This window comes from Marmota flaviventris, chromosome 10, assembly GCF_047511675.1.
Source record: "Marmota flaviventris isolate mMarFla1 chromosome 10, mMarFla1.hap1, whole genome shotgun sequence".
NCBI classification, from domain to species: Eukaryota; Metazoa; Chordata; class Mammalia; order Rodentia; family Sciuridae; genus Marmota; species Marmota flaviventris.
The window spans coordinates 53,883,089-53,899,975 of NC_092507.1; positions in this window are offsets into that span (position 1 = coordinate 53,883,089).

A 16,887-nucleotide genomic window follows, 5' to 3' on the forward strand; every position below is an offset into this window, starting at 1 on the left:
TGTGTGTGTTTCATATGTGGGACAACTTTGGTAACTGTGAATATATTCAATTCAATATATTCAGTATTTTTAATAACTAAATAACAAACTTCCAAAAACTTTATCCCAGTTTATTCTTTGCCTTTGACTTTACTTATAGTGTTTATTTAATATATTTTTTTAACTCTTTTTATTCTTCGTGCATAAAGTTCTTTTTCCTATATAAACAAACTTTTCAAATTACTTTCATGGCTTTTTGGGTTTAATGTTTTTGCTGTATTTTCATCTAGAACTTTTCTTCATTATTTCTCTATACGAAATTTGGAATTAGATTTTCTGGTTCTAAAAAGTCATGTTTTGTGGAAATTCCTTTAAGCTTATAAAGTAATTTAACATTATTGTCTTTATGATGTGAATATACCTTTTCCACAGCATAGGTTGTCTTTCCATGATTTCCTGCCTTCTCTTCTATCCCTTAGTAGTCTACAAAGGTTTTCTGTATACAGGTCTTATCTATTTCCTGTTTACTTTGTTCTAAGACATTTCAGCATTTTTTGTTGCTATTGTGAGATATTTTAATCATTATATCATCTGGTATAATGTTGTTGTTGGTAGATATGCAACTGAACACACACACACACACACATATATATGTATGTTTTTAATGATATAATATTTGTTTATAACAATTTTCAATTTTCTTGGGTTTTCAGATATTCTCATATTTTCTGCAAATGGTAATGCTTTACTTCTGTATTAGTTGGACTCTCTAGAGCAACAGAACCACTAGAATTTATCATGAAGTGGCTAGCGCCTTGCCACGGTAATTTTTCCTGCTCAGGAGGGGATTAAACCACCTGAGAAAATAAAGTCTGAGATAATTGGTGAAGAAATAAGAGGCAGAGTCAAAGAATAGGTTTTAAAAGCAGAGTCAATTAGAAAATGGCTCTGGTGGTTTATTTAAGGGGGTACATCAAAGGGAGGGATAAGGTTTCAGGGGTAGAGTCTTGCTTCATGATGTCTTGCAGTCAGCAAGTTGATTAGCATCTTGGCAGGCTACACCAATCTCTGAGAGCCCCATGTCTGGGGCTGTGTAAGACCTGGCAGAAGTGAATAGAACTCACATGTATCTGGGCAATCTTACCAGCAAAATTGCCGCTGGAAGTTCCCAAATACCAGATTTTCCTATTCAGTGGGCTTCCATGCTGATTTAGACCATACATAGGCCACGGATGGCTCTCAACAAGGATATATATATATATATATATATATATATATATATATATATATATATATATTTATTTATTATGAGAAATTGGCTTCATAATCACAGCGATGAAGAAGTCCTATGACCTGCCATCTGAAAGCAGATGGAGGCTTTGGAAAGCTGGTGTGTATTATGTGTAGTCCAACAGAGCACTGAGGCCTGAGAGCCAGGAGAACTGATGGGGAGAGTTCTAAGTCTAAAAGATCATATAAGAACCAGAGGATTGATGGTGCTAAGTCCCAGTCAAAGGACAGGAGCTGACCAATGTTCCAGGTCAACAGTCAAGAAGAGGAATAATTCTTGTATTCTCACCACTGTGTCTCAGTTAGTCCCTCAATGAATTGGATGGTGCCTAACTGTAATTGGGGCGGGCAATCTGCTTTGCTTGGTTGATGCATCCAAATGTTTATCTATTCCAGAAACACCTTCACAAATTGTTATGGTTTAGATAGGAGATGTCTCCCAAAAGTTTGGAGGTGAAACTACTGGGTTATGAGAGCCTTAACCTAATCAGTGCATTAAATCCACTTGAATGTATTAACTGGTTGGTAACTGTAGGCAGATAGGGTGTAGCTAGAGGAGGTAGATTACTGGGGACATGCCTTTGAGGTATGTATTTTGTCCCTCACAAGCAGACCTCTCTCTGTTCCTTGGGGTCATGTTCTAAGCTGCTTTTCTCTGCCAAGCCCTTCTATCCTGATGTTCTGTCTCAGAGCAATGGAGTCAGAGCAATGGAGTCAACCACCTATGGACTGAGAACTCTGAAACCTTGAGCCCCAGAAAATCTTTTCCTCCTCTAATTGTGCCTGTCAGATCTTATAGTCACAGTGATGAAAAAGCTAACTAAAACATAAACATACCCAGAAATAATGTTTAACTAGATATTTGGGCATTCTGCAGCTAGGTCAAGTTGGCACATAAAATATTCCAGTGTTTAATTTTCTTTTCTCTGTACTGACTTATAGCCTCAGTATAATGTTAAAAAAAATTGTAATATTGCATCGTGCTACTTTTTCTTACCTTAGTGAAAATAAAAAAAGTTTTATCTTTGAACAGAGCTTTTGGGCTGCGATAGATGCATTTATTTATTTTAATTTTTTTTTCTGGTTGTAGATGGATTCAATACCTTTGTTTTATTTATTTATTTTCATGTAGTGTTGAGGATCAAACCCGATACTTCACACATGCTAGGCAAGTACTCTACCCCTGAGCCATAACCACAGCCCTGCATTATATTTAACTTGTTATAGAAACATTTATACATGTCTAGATATTGCTAGTTTTTAAAATGAGAAATGGCTGTTAAATTTTTCAAATGTCTTTGAAATAATTCAATTGTTTCTGTTCTTTAAATCTTTCCCTACGACCATTTATCTGAATAAATTTACTATGTTGACTTATTTTTATATTCTTGGGTTCTGGATTTACAAGTGAGATTAGTCTATAAATTTTCTTTGCAGACCTTATTAGATGTGCTGTTAATATCATATGCTTTATAAAATGGAACTGAAATTATTCCTTATGTTTTGTACTTCTTAATAGTTATAATAATAATAATCTATTCTTTGAGGGTTTGGTAAAATTCCCCTAGGAAAATCATACTGGCTTGGTAATTCTTTGGAGGAGGGTGAGTAATTAACAACCTTCTCAATTTTTTTCTCTGGATTTTTTTCTCTATGGATTATCCTTTAAAGTCAGTTTGGTTAATTATATGGCTCAACTATCCATTTAATCCAGGCTTTCAAATACATTTTCCTATAGTAAGAGATGTATTTTCAGTGGGGGCAATGCATCTTTGATGTTATCATGATTAATTTTTCTCATTAGCAACAAAAGTTTTTTCTTGGGAAAGCAAAAATAAATAAATGGTTAAGAAACATTACAATTCATTAAAGTAGTTCTTAGGTTTATATTAATAATCTCTATTTTTAATTCTTTATTATTTTTATGTTTACTTTTTTTCTTAGTTTAATAATTATCTTAGATATTTTACTTTTCTATTTTTAAAAAGTAGCTTCTTGGGAGGCTGGGGTTGTGACTCAGTGGTAGAGTGCTTGCCTAGGACATGTGAGGCCCTGGGTTCAATCCTCAGCACCACATAAAATAAATAAATAAATAAAATAAAGGTATTTTGTCCAACTAAAAAGTAAATATAAAAAAGTAGCTCTGGAATTGTATATTAGTTCTAGTCACTTTTATATTCTAACTTATTTATTGATTCCTCTAAATAGTTTAATTTCTTTTTTCCTTATTTTTTTCTTTTTATTTAATAGTTGTTTTGTTAACTTCTTGAATTGATGCTTATTTCATTCAGCTTAAAGTGACCACAGAGTTCTGATTGTGTCTTCATTTATCATCATTTTCTATAAATTCAGCAATTTTATTCATAAGGGTTACTTAAAAATTTTTTTGTTTATAATTTTTAGGTGGAAGGATTTCTGTTTTTCTGATTTTTGTATTAATTTCTAGATTTGTGGAATTGTGATTATAGAATATTATACATAATTATTTTTGTACTTTTTAAATTACTATATTGGAATTTTTATAAATATGATATTAGTTCTCAAAAAAAACTTTGAGGCACATAGTTTGATAGATCTGGATTTAGATTAGTTAAAAATCCCTTTTTATTTCCACATTTTCGTATTGCTTGTAACACCTGTTTTAAACTTGTTACAGCTATGCATCTACTTTGTAGGCCTTTATAACTTTCACATCTTCACTGCAATTTCTACTTCTTATATTATATATATTTTTTGTCACATAATCATGATGGGTTCTGCTCCAACTTGTCTGAATGAGATGGACATCATTATCCAAAATATATATATGAAGACACGAATGGTGTGAATATACTTCATATACAACCAGAGACATGAAAAATTGTGCTCTATATGTATAATATGAATTGTAATGCATTCCTCTGTCATCTTTAGCAAATCAGAATAAAAAAGATCATAATTTTTGCTTTATTACTGTTATTCCTTTGTGTGTCTGAGGGGAAAGGGACATTATCTGAGTAAAACTTTGATATTCCTTTTATTTTCAACCATTTTAATCCTTATCAATGTATATCTGGTATATAGTATTTTTATTGTAATTTTTTTTAAAAAAAACCTTAAAATATTTATTGCTTGAGGATTTTTCCAAATCTTGCATATATAGATTTGTTTGTGTGTAGATCTTTTACTATATATTTAGTTTTATTTGCTCTCTCTGTGTGAACGTGTGTGTACATCTCTGTACACATGCATGAATTTAGGAAGTTATTCATTAAGTTCTAGATTTGCTTTTTAGTGGCTATCTTTATAATAGATTCATATAATACTCAGAATCCTCTCTGGTTTTATATGTAACTATTAGTTATGAACAATGATAAATTGGCATGTGTCCTCTTTCCCACAGTGTATCTTATCCAGTATAATATTTTGTTAAAAAGTCACATTTCTTAGAGTTTATCTTTACATTGTTACACATGCTTAAACTACTGTTTGGATGATAGTTACAAGTGAGTCAGTCAGTGAAGTTTTTTCCTTTCCCCTCTGAGTATTTCTGAATTATGTCAGTTCATTATTTTCAAAGCCAATAACTTTCATATTTTTTTGGTACCAGGGATTGAATTCAGGGGCACTTGACCACTGAGTTACACTCAGCCCTATTTTGTATTTTATTTAGAGACAGGGTCTCATTGAGTTACGTAGGGACTCTCTTTTGCTGAGACTGGCTTTGAACTTGTGATCCTCCTGTTTCAGCCTCCTGAGCCCCTGGGATTACAGGTGTGCACCACCTTGCCCAGCTTCATATGTTTTTTATAGTCTTAGTTTTATAACAAAATATGTTCCCTGTTTACCGTTTACCACTAGTCCTTCTGAGAAAATTTTCCCAGATTTATTCCTTCTCATGTGAGGAATATTATTTGACTTCTAATGTCTTAAAACTATGATTTGTATATTTGATGAATAATTTGACTAAACATAAAATCCTTAGATTACACTTTCTTTCCTTGAGAATGTCAAAAGTTTTATGACATTGCTGTTAGGCTCTGAATATTGTTTTGAGGAAGGCTGAGGGTAGGCTGACTTATTTTTCATTTGATCTCTTTGCTTTTCTGCTTTAGGTGTCTTTTTTTTACAATCAAAATTTAGTAATTTGCATAATAAAAGCAAAGTGAATCTGAAAAATATTCAATAATTTATTAACCCGTGTCTTGGTTTGACCATTACGAATCAATATTATTTAGCATATGGTGTTGACTTTCAACATATAGCCTCAAGTCTGATTTTTTTTTCTTTCAATTTCAGGAAGATTCTTTTTTTTAATTTACTTTCAAAGTATTTGTTCCAGTCCACTGTTCAGAGACACCGGTTATATGTGTGTTGGCTCTGTAATGTATTTCTTCCATCATTATTAGTTTCACACAAACAACTTTAAAATATTTCTCTTCATTTTCAATTAATTTTGACCCCTCTCCTTATACCTGTCTTCATTGGTTCCTACTTACTCACAGTACTTATTCCCACCTTGTGTTTCTTCTTCTATTGTCTTCATACCTGGGTGGCCTGGTTCTTTTGTCTTCTTCTTGCTTGATTTGTGTCAGCTCATTTAATTCTCCTCATCATCTGTGTTTTTCATTTGTGTTTTGTGGTCTTCCTTGATACATTATAATGCTTATTAAAATATAGTAAATATGCTTCCTTTAGAGAAACAGGATAGCTTAATGAATAAGATCATCAACTGTGGAGCATGACTCACTGGGTTAAGCACTGGCTCCTCCTCTAACTAGCTGTGTGATCTTGAGCAAGTTACTTGGGTCTGTATAATGGGAGAATTGCTAATAATTAACTCATAGAATTGTGCTGGGAACACTGCCTTGCAACAATAAATACTATATTTACTTATGTTTATGAAGGCTTTTCATTGATTATAAAAGTACTCAAAATTTTCATTGGCTCTGTGGCAACACTTTTTTCCCCTCTCCTATTATAAGCTATGATGCTCGTTTTTAGTATTTTTCTTAATGATATGTTGGTGTCTGTCTTGTGCCAGTTAATTCTTTATTACTATTCACTATTAATCATTTTTCTGGTCAAAGTCTTTGGAGAAAATGTCTAAAGTGAAGGCTTAAAGGTAGCTCTACTGTTCTCAGAACCAAACAACTCCTACTTTCTGTGAAAAATTGTTATATTCATAGCCCCAACAAATGACACTTCCCTATATCCATACCCTTGCATTTCCGGCTCCCACCATGACTCTAGACTTAGCTTTTGAGTTGTTCTGGTCAAAGAAAAAGTAGCAAGAATGATACATGGCAAAACCTTTAAAGAATGTGAACTTTAGGGCTGTCTTTTTTTTTTTTTTTTTTTTTTTGCTGTTAGCAACTCATCTTCAATGTGCAAAAGTCTGAGTAGCTTTCTGGAAAGGGATCCCAGGTGTATAAGCCATCCCTTCTGAGCCTCAGATATAGAAGTGAGACCTGCTAGAGGAGAGATAAGCCACATGGTTGAGCCCATCCTAATGCATGGCATCACTGAATTGCAGGCAGATTAGTTGCTTTCTAAACCATTGTTATGCAACAGTAGATTACAGATTCATTTTTACTGCAGCCTCAAAATTAGAGTTGCTTCCAATAATCTTGGTGTCCCTGCATACTCATTTCTTCTGAGTCTTCAAAGTGACATTAGGTTCAGGAGACCTTCTGGCAATAAGTCCACACTTCCCAGTTCTTACAGACAAGATATGCGCCTTTCACACTTCATAGGGATTTTATCAACTTAAAGGATTATAGTTCTGCTGATTTTTTGCTAACCTGGAGATCAGCTGCAACTGTGTTCCCTGGAAATTCTTGGTGCCTCCTGTTCATGCCCCTATCCATGCTTCTCCCTTACTCCTTCTTCTTCTGATCCAGTTTAGAAACATAGGTTTTAATTTTATAGTAAAGCCTTCATTTCTATGAAGTATGTGTGTGTGTGTATGTGTGTGTTTTCTTTTCTGGTACTTTCAGGGATCTCTTTTATTGTTTCCTTCAGTCTCTCCCTGGGCCTTTTCCATATGACTTCTGCCCAAATTCAGCTGCTTTTTGACAATCTCTACAAGAACTTTAGTTTGTGGGTAAAATCTGTATAAGTTTGCTAAAAACTGCATTTAACTTTTCCCATCTCTTTGTTAGTTTATATAATTTCTAGGAGGAGAGAGGAAAGATATACTTAAACAGTAGACATTATTTAATTCATTTTGCAACAAGAACACTTTGGACATATTTTTATAAATATTATGTAATAACCTTGAGAGGCTTGATAATCATTAATATCTTTCAAAGTTCTAATATTCAAAGAAGGGGAGCATGCCATTCAGGTTGATTCTTTTTCTCTTTAAATCAGATATTAGGTTCCCATCCATATTCTCTTTGGGCAATGGTATCTTTATATTTAATAAGTCTAAATAATTATCATCGTAATTCCCAAAGATCATGTTGTCTTCGTTTAATAGAAACTGTATCTAAATCATGACTAAACTGTATCTAAATCATTAAAGGGTGTTTTGGCTTCATTCAGATGCCCAGTGCCTTGGTATTATTAATATTGGCTTTGGGCTCAATTTCAAGGTAATGGATAAGGAGGATGGTATAGAATGCAAAGCAACAAGTACAAGAAGGCAGAATAACCTTTGGACAGTTGGCAGCATTTTGGGTGTACAGATTGGATGCTCTTCACTCTGGCAGCTATTAGTTGAGGAAACAGTGCAGAGTAGGAGTCCACTGAGTCCTGACATTGAAAAGCTGAAAGGTTGGCCTTTCCTTATATGGTATGTAAAACTGGTTTGGGTTAATGGGAGAATAATAGAAAGTTATTACTGCTTCATTGGTAAGCCCTTATTTGTTCCTTAATATATAGTTCTGACGGGGATCTAATTCCCTGACCCATTCCTCCTCCTACATAGAGAAAATTGCTTCCACTTATGTAATTGGTATGTACTTTCCTTGTATAATAACTAGTATTAGACATTTTGTGTTTTCATAGTTATTTCTCTCATTAGACTGTGAACTGCTTGAATCCAATAAAAGATTATGCCCTAATAATCCCTGTACCCCCAGTATCTACAGGGTATACTGCGTTCAGTGCAAAATGAGTGTGTTTACTAGAATGAATTAAGAAATGGGTAATTTAATCCATTAAAGTCTTTCTGGTATCTAGCTAATTTAGTAGTTCAACAAACAAAGTTACCCATTCCTATCTTCCTTCTCTTTACCTTAACCAGCTTCCTCTCTAGTTCTCTGAAAGGGCTTGTCACCCAGGGAAAAGGAGACCTGGACTTTTCCCATCTCTTCTCTCCTCCCCTACACACACACACACACACACACACACACACACACACACAGGACTCCACCCAGCTGGGTTTCTAAAGCCGGATCAGGGATCAAGTCAGGTTCCCTGGGCCTCTGCCTGTTGCTGTGTCACGAATTCCCAAGTTATGGAACCCACTCCCAGACCCTCTTGATGGACTACCTCCTCAGAGGTGATTTAACCTGTTGGTTTGGGGAACACTGCGCTTGTCACTCTGGAGTCCTTTGTGCAACAGGAGAGAGCGGGCTCCCACGCTCTGGCTCCTTCCACACGCGCTGGCTAGCTCCCTTGCATCGCCTCCGCCCACCCCCGGCCCTGAGTCCGTCCACCTCCGCCCCATCCCCCTTTGTGCAGCCTTTAGCTGCGGACTCCTTCCTACTGTATTCATGGCAGATGAACAGCCAGTGACTGACACGTTCCAGGAAAGGCGAATGGGAGCAAGCGCGGGCGGCTGGGGGAGGTGTGTAGTGGCAGACGGCCTCTGGGATTATGAATGGGGGCGGGGGAGGGGGCCCGGGCAAGCGTGAGGTTCAAACCAGGATTTTCGGCATCCGGCTTGATAGGCACACAAGGCTGTGCGTAATCCTTCAGCTCTGGTGGAAAGGGAGATGCTGAGAGCTCCCGACTGTGAGTGAGGGCTATTTTGCAAAACTCCCCTAGTATCGTGCCGGTGGAGTATTGCGGGAGGTCGGAGAGGTAGGTGGGAAAGGAAAGAAGCGGGGAGGGCGATCAGGAAGAGGCCAGCCGACTGCAGACAGCACGCTTTCCTCCTGAGAATTGACAGGTGGTGGCCTCAGCAGTTACAACCTACTACACAGCATCTAGTCCGTGCAATACGGTCATATTGTTATTCCCCCGCACCGGGCTGAGGAGCGCAGCGCTGCAGACCAAGTGGTACTCGGGAGCTGTCTCTTCCGGGGACTGGATCGGGGGCGGGGGGATAGGGACAGGGCGTTGAGGGTCAGCTGAGAAGATAAAAGCTCGCGGGTGCATCACAGCGGACTGTGGTGTCCCGATCCGGAACCCCCACGCCAGTCCGCCAGTCAGAGCGCGCGCTCCTCAGCCGCCCCCGGCCCGGCCCGAGTGCCCTTTTCTGGGGCTCCTGGCCCCGCCTGGGCAGTTTCGGTCTCCTAGTGGCCGGCCAGGCTGCACGGAGCAGGGAGGCTTGCTCCCAGTACATACCCTGTCGAGCCGCACCCGGCCGAGCCACGGCTGGAGCCCGGGGTCCAGAGCGCTGTGGTGCAACGAGGCGCCCCCGGCGGGAGGAGCGCGGCTTCCACCAGGGTAGCCTAAGGTAAGGGCTGCCTAGGAGGCTGCTGGTTTATTCCTTAGCCTCCCTTCTCTTACTTTATCACACATCCAAGTCGGAATGGAGAGTGTGGGTGTTGTGGGGCTGATGCGAGGCGAAGGGGAATGGAGCCACTGAGCCAGGATGGTCGCCTTGACGGCGTTGTTGGCGCCCCTTTATAGTCAATCCAATGACTGGCCCCTTCCCTTTCGTCCTCTCCTTCTTGCCAGTGCTGCTGCCCTTGGACTTCTTGGCGAGTCACTGGCAAGGAGGGAGATCCAAGGGAGGATGGAGTGAGATAGAAGGAAACCCAAGTGCTGGCGGTGGATGGGAGCGCGGTGCCCAGTGGTTGCGGGTGGTGAGCACTGGTAGGAGCCTGAAGTACCCAAGAATTTGATGGGTTGTGGCTCCCGACAAACCCAGGGATCTGGGGCACCAAATGGGATGCATCCAAACCTGGGAATAAAGAAGGTTCTGCCAGAACTTTTGGGAAGCTCTGTATAATGTCTGGTGAGGGGGCCTGGGTTGTGTTCAGGACACCCAGCTCCAAGCTGTAAGTGTGGGGAGAGACCCTCTCCCCTCAACTCCTCTCTTTCCTTCTTGCCTTTTCTTCCTTCTTCCTGTTTTGCTTCTTTCCTTCCCTTTCTCACAGACGACCTTCCATGTGCCATACTTCACACAAAAATCAGAACCCACTGTAGCCAACAGCTTTAAACCAAGTATTAGGAGGAACTCGGAGAGGAATAGCTCTTAATTACAGGAACAGCTCTTAATTATGCATTCATCACATGTATGACATACACAGTTTTTTCAACATTGTGAAACTTTCACTTAAAATTGCATTGCATTTACATTATGTTTACATCACATATATGTTGTGCTACTAATTAGAAATGCATTGTATGCATTCTGCATTTTCATCTGTATGTGATATAACTGTTTTTTGAATCACATGCAATTTTTAAACTCAGAGGTTTCCAGCTGCTGGTAAGTCTTGACTTTATTGTAGTAATGGAAGGCATCATATTAAATTTTAAAAATTACAATAAAATATAATGAAAGTCTAGATACTTACCCCCACTTGCAGTGGATCATAAATTCTTCCCTTTCCTTTTGCTAAAAACTGTTGTTATGCCAATAATTTTCATAAAACCAAAAACAATTTGGGGGCCTCAAATGTATTATCCCCAATCTCAGGTTTAGGGAAGGATATGGAATTTTCTGCACATGAAATGACAAGAAGGTGGAAAAAGCCAGTGATTTCATTTCAGGTAGAGGAAAGTTCAGCTGCGCTTCCCTCTCAGGGCACCTCATTTATCTTCTGACATCCCAAGAGAGGAACCCCTTAATGTCAACATGTGTCTTCAGCATAATATTGGCTTATTCAACCCTACAAATCAATACTTATAGGACTTGGCAAGTAACATGTTTACTGTTACTTGTTGTTTTTCTTTTTTTAAACAGCAGGGTGCCATTTTTTGCTAATTTACAAAAAAAGTAAGAGTGTTAAATGTACTGAAATTGTTGAGATGGCGTGATTGATGGATTGAGATTGTTTAATCTATATATCTGTCATCTTTCTATATTGCTTATACAGTTGTGAGCTAAATAATTCTGCCATGTGTCTACTTGTATTTTTATCAGCTTATTTACTTTTCAGTTTATTTCTAGCTTGACATATTGTGCAAAAATAAATTATCCTAAATTTCTCTAGAGGGTACCCACTTGGTCATGCTTGTTTGCTTTTATAATAGGGTTGTTTTGATTGAGGAATAAGAAATCAATCATATATGGTTTTTCTGAACTTGGACTCCTTTGCCTGTCTAGAGACAGGTATTTAAAAATAACAGGTGCTGTGTATGTACAACTACAGATTTGTTTCATAAAGACATTAGACATAGAATGATATTTTTATTTTAGTTCATAAAATGAACATTTAAAATCATGAAGGAATAAAGAGTCCCAGGTATCTCTTTTATCTTATTTGACTTATTTCGAGTAGAGAGCAAGGAGTCTTAAGTTAGAAAAATTTTCAGGGTTAGTAATTTGGATTTATCTTTTATTATTGTGACATGAAACTTCACCCATTCCTCTAAGAAAATTAAAGCAGCATGATTTGGAGAAGGCATGGGGATGTTGTTGATAATGACACATGGGTTCCTTTGAACATGGGTTGTTGCACCACTTTATAGTAACATGGTGGAAACTGTGATGTGCCAAATCCTTCTTCAAGGAAGGACTGGTGACCCGAGCCTGAGCATGTTGTCAACAAGTGGCCTTCAGTTGTCAGACACTTCAGGGAATGCCTGAGCTGTAGAGAGCCCCGTTGTTTCAGATCATACTCTTTTTTTAGGGCAGCTCCCATCCAATGGCTGATCCATGTCGAGAATAAATATTAGTCCATTTCAGCATAACTCGGAGGGATCATTATAACTCTGGAGCTCCTGGTGGGCTTGCATTACTGTGCTCTTTCTCCCTTTGCCCATATCTGCTTCCTTCCCCATCCTTTCTCAGGCATTCATAAGGAGGCCATCCTTAATAGAACTGCACAATGAACTTCATGTCAGAGTCAGCTTGCCAGGGAAACCAACCTGTGACAGTGCCCCCTCCACAGACACTTATTTTGTCAGTTTTAATAAACTTGTCTTTTGACATGTGGTGTCATTTCTTATTGGGGCACATTTCCTTGTCCTTGCTCTTCTTCTGTTCTTCTGTTTTATAGTTCCCTCTTGACTCTTATTAGATCTATAATGTTTCTATAGTCTGTTTTCTATTGATTTGAATGTTATATATCCTATTTCTGGTTTTAGTCATTATTCTTATGTTCCATATTTTGTCTTAACTGATGAAATTGATAATAATACCCAGTCTCTTGAATAACATAAAGACCTTGTATGGTTTTGATTCTGATCATCCCCCATGTTTCAAAATGAAGTTCCACCACATTATTTATATCCCCAGGACATTTTTATATAATTAATGTTTTCTTTTACTGTGTTTATCGTCAATGCTTACTTAAATGTATCCGCATTTTCTGTGTTTGTGTCTTGGTTATATTTAAGGCTATTCTTTGTCTTTGGAGTTCTGTAGTTTCCCTAAGATGAATCCCACTATAGGATGCTCTTGTGGGCTACTTTTTATTGCTCTTTCTTGGAATGTTTTTGTGCATCATTAATCAGATGACTCCTGTGTTTCTTGACTTATTGAAAATTCAAAGTACAGTCTTACCATATATTGTCTTGCTTTGATTATGTCTTCTGAAGTTCACATTAGATATATGTTGGACCTGTTTTTTTTTCCTGTTCATGTCTATTCCCGGAGTAAATATTTTTAGTTAAAAATATTTTAAAGAAAAAAATTGGGTAATTTATTCAGTACTGTGTTCTGCTGCTAGGACAGGGTCAGGGACTGTGCACCTGGGTAACCTACTGTTAGATAGGAGGCTTTGTTTCTGCAGTTCAGGGGTGTTCACTGGTCCACCACCCTCTTTCCTCCATTTGGATTCCTTCTTTGGATGACTGCATTATTTCCAGGGCTTATAATTATACTTATAAAGAAGAGGCAGGGATAGATGAATATGTGCTGTCTTGTCTGAATTGAAAGTGTGTGCTTTTAAAAAAACACTCTATTTTAACTCCTCAGCCACAGTATCCATTAATATCATTGAAAATACTAGTTTGATTGAGTATCCCTATAATATGTATCTTATATAGAAATATAACCTAAACATCAGTTTAAAACTCTTATTTAAATTAATTAATATTATTAGTTTTAAACTGGTGATTTAAATGTCAGATCTCATCCTATCAGTGAAATATATGACAAAAACCTATGTAGGTAATATTTTCTCTATGAAACCAGTTCTCTCCAAGTTGTATTAAAGCATTTGAAAAACATGAGTACTTTTTATCTGTTGCTGTCTCTTTGGGAAATGCTAAGAAAATCCTTTATCAGATGGATACTTTAAAACTTTAGAGAAAGTAAATAGCACTATTTGCACAAGCAACTTGCTGATATTTTTAGGGGATTAAGGGAAAAAAAATACCAGGATTCTCAGTCTTTGCCTTTCCTGGCTTATATCACAGTGCTGACTCATTTTCAGAACTGAAAGTGATCTTAGAAATCACTTACTTCAAACTTATTGTTTTATACCTAAGAACACTGAGACCTTGAAAGACCATAAGAGAACTTCAATTAAAGTGACAGGGCTTATTTATTTTGAGTTCTTAGTATTTTCTAACTTTATGTTTACTATAAGAAATCAGAATTGACCTATTTTGAGAAGACATTTAAATTTATAGTGAGTTTTGATTCCTTGATACCCGTTTTTAATGGGAAGGAAATATTTTAATAAGCTGGGATAACATGATAGTCTTTTAAAAATAGGTATATTTGAAAATTTGATGAATATATGGTTCAGTTATTCAGAAAAATTATTATACACTAAAACATTTGCATCCAATATTGAGGGTTTGTAAACTCCTGGGAAAGACTTCCAGATATTGTTTGTTTTGTCTGTTGTCTTTGCTAGGGAAAATGACTTAGGGACAATAACTTGTTTTATAGTTAGAGTCACGTGTGAAGGTCTGTGGATAGTGACAGTTGCCCTGGCATTGTACACTGGTATGCTGGAGGATTTATTTTCCTGCAGGTTCTAGAAAGCCCGTAGGTCAGTAGGATACAGCAGGACTGGCAGGTGTTCAAACAGAGTGAAACACAAACAGGCCACTCAGCCCCCAGAATATGCTCTCTCCTTCACTGTATGTGTACATACATGGACTTAGACACATACCTTAAGATACCTTGAAAAGATCCTTCCATCTGCTGCTAGTTTGACCTTCTTACTGCACAAAGACAGTGCTCTTTTGGGGATTATTCTCCCTTTATCATGTAAAACTACTCACTTAAAACTAACTTCACTCATATCAAATATTAGGGACTTAAAAAAAAAACTAGACTGTCATTGACTGTATTTATTGGAAGGTTTTTTGAGGGTAAAAAGAAAACTACGTTATGTTTCTCTTATCTTACATCCATAAAGTAATCTCAGAATGTTAAAAGAACTACAGAATGTTAAACATCTCTGAATTCCAATGAGAAAGAAAGGCCAATGTTGGTTTTTCTCTTTTCTATTCCAGTATTTGTTAAAATAGTTGAAATTACTTTCGAGGACACTGCCAATATATACCTATATACACTTTTCTCTGTGACTAGTACAATTCCCTGAATGGGGGGGGGGGGGAGATGCAATTCATTGTTTTTGTAGTGCCTTGACTGAATAAATGAGGACGAGGCACTGGAAGCCCTGAGTTTCAAAGTTGAGATGCCACTAATTGGTCAGAGGCATCCTCTGTGTAATCAAAGGGTATAATTATGAAAATCGCTGAGGTTATTTCCAGTATTATGGTTTGGTTAAATGTCAGATTTGTGGACCTTGTTTGACAAAACATTTAGGGGAATTTTGGGATAGGCCCATGTAATTAAGTATCATTCATAAGAAAGTTGTTCAGGAAATTAATTTTAAAATTAAAATTATTATAATACCCTAATATGGTCAGAAAATTACAATAGTTAGAAATGTCTTACCCCATTTACCCATTACATAGGTACAGCACATAGCACAGTTTGGGGGGAACAAATCCATTCATGTTGACAATGATCATGGTTTTAGTCATTATTCTTATGTTCCATATTCTGTCTTAACTGATGAAATTAATAATAACACCCAGTCTCTTGAATAACATAAAGACGTTGTATGGGTTGTACGGTTTTGATTCTGATCATCCCCCATGTTTCAAAATGAAGTTCCACCACCTTATTTATATCCCCAGGACATTTTTATATAATTAATGTTTTCTTTTACTGCGTTTATCGTCAATGCTTGCTTAAATGTATCCACATTTTCTGTGTTTGTGTCTTGGTTATATTTATATTCGATATGAGGTATCCCCCGAAAGCTCATGTTTGAGACAATGATGCAATAATGTTCAGAGGTGAAAGGATCACAATATGAGTGTTGTAACCTAATCAGTGGATTGATCCATTTGATGGATTAATAATTTGAATAGATTAATAGATGGTAACTGTAGGCAGATAGCAGTGGCTCGAGGAAGTAGATCATGAGGGACATACCTAGAGGTTTATATTTTGTCCTTGGCAAGAGGCGCTCTCTCTGTGTCCTGGATGCCATGAGCTGAGCATCTTTCCGCTGCCAACCCTCTGCCGTGATGTTCTGCCTCCCCTCAGGCCCAGAGCTACAGAGTCAGGCAACCATGGACTGAACCTCTGAAACCATGAGCCAAAATAAACTTTTCCTCCTCTAAGTTCTTCTCATCAGATATTTTAGTCACAGTGATGAAAAGCTGGCTAAAATAGGAGGTGATGCTCATGTGGATGGCACCAGGTATGATTCTCTGGAGATGTGGCAGTTACTGCAGATGGGCTAATTCAACATCCATTCACCCAGTTTCTTTTTCTTCTTCCTTTGCTATACAAGTTGGCAAGAAAAACATTCAACTTCCCCATATTTCTTGAAGATAGGAGTGGTTCCAAGGACAAGGGTTTCTGGGGAGCTCTTCTCTTCTAAATAAAAGGAATGACTTCTCAAGGAGAATGCTCTTACTTTTGACTTTCACTCTTTCTCTAGACCATGGGATATGGGTGCTCAGCTTTGAAGTGAGTAGCCATCTTGCATGCATGAGGAATAAATCCATATGCCTAAGGATGATGATGTAGAAAAACAGATGTAGCTTGGGTCCTTAGTAACATCTTAGGGAAGACATATCAGCTTGTGCTGCCTACCTCCAGACTTAATGTTCCGTGAGAAAAAAATAACCCCCTAACTATAAATAACCCCCTGTTAAGTTTTCTGTTACTCCAAGCCAAACACATTTCTAACTGAACATGGAAGGTCATTGTTAAGATTTTGCATTTTATAATTTTGAAGGAAAAAAATTAGTGTCTACAGATCTTTTTAATTACTGATCTTGGACTGCACATTTTAGATGAGCTTG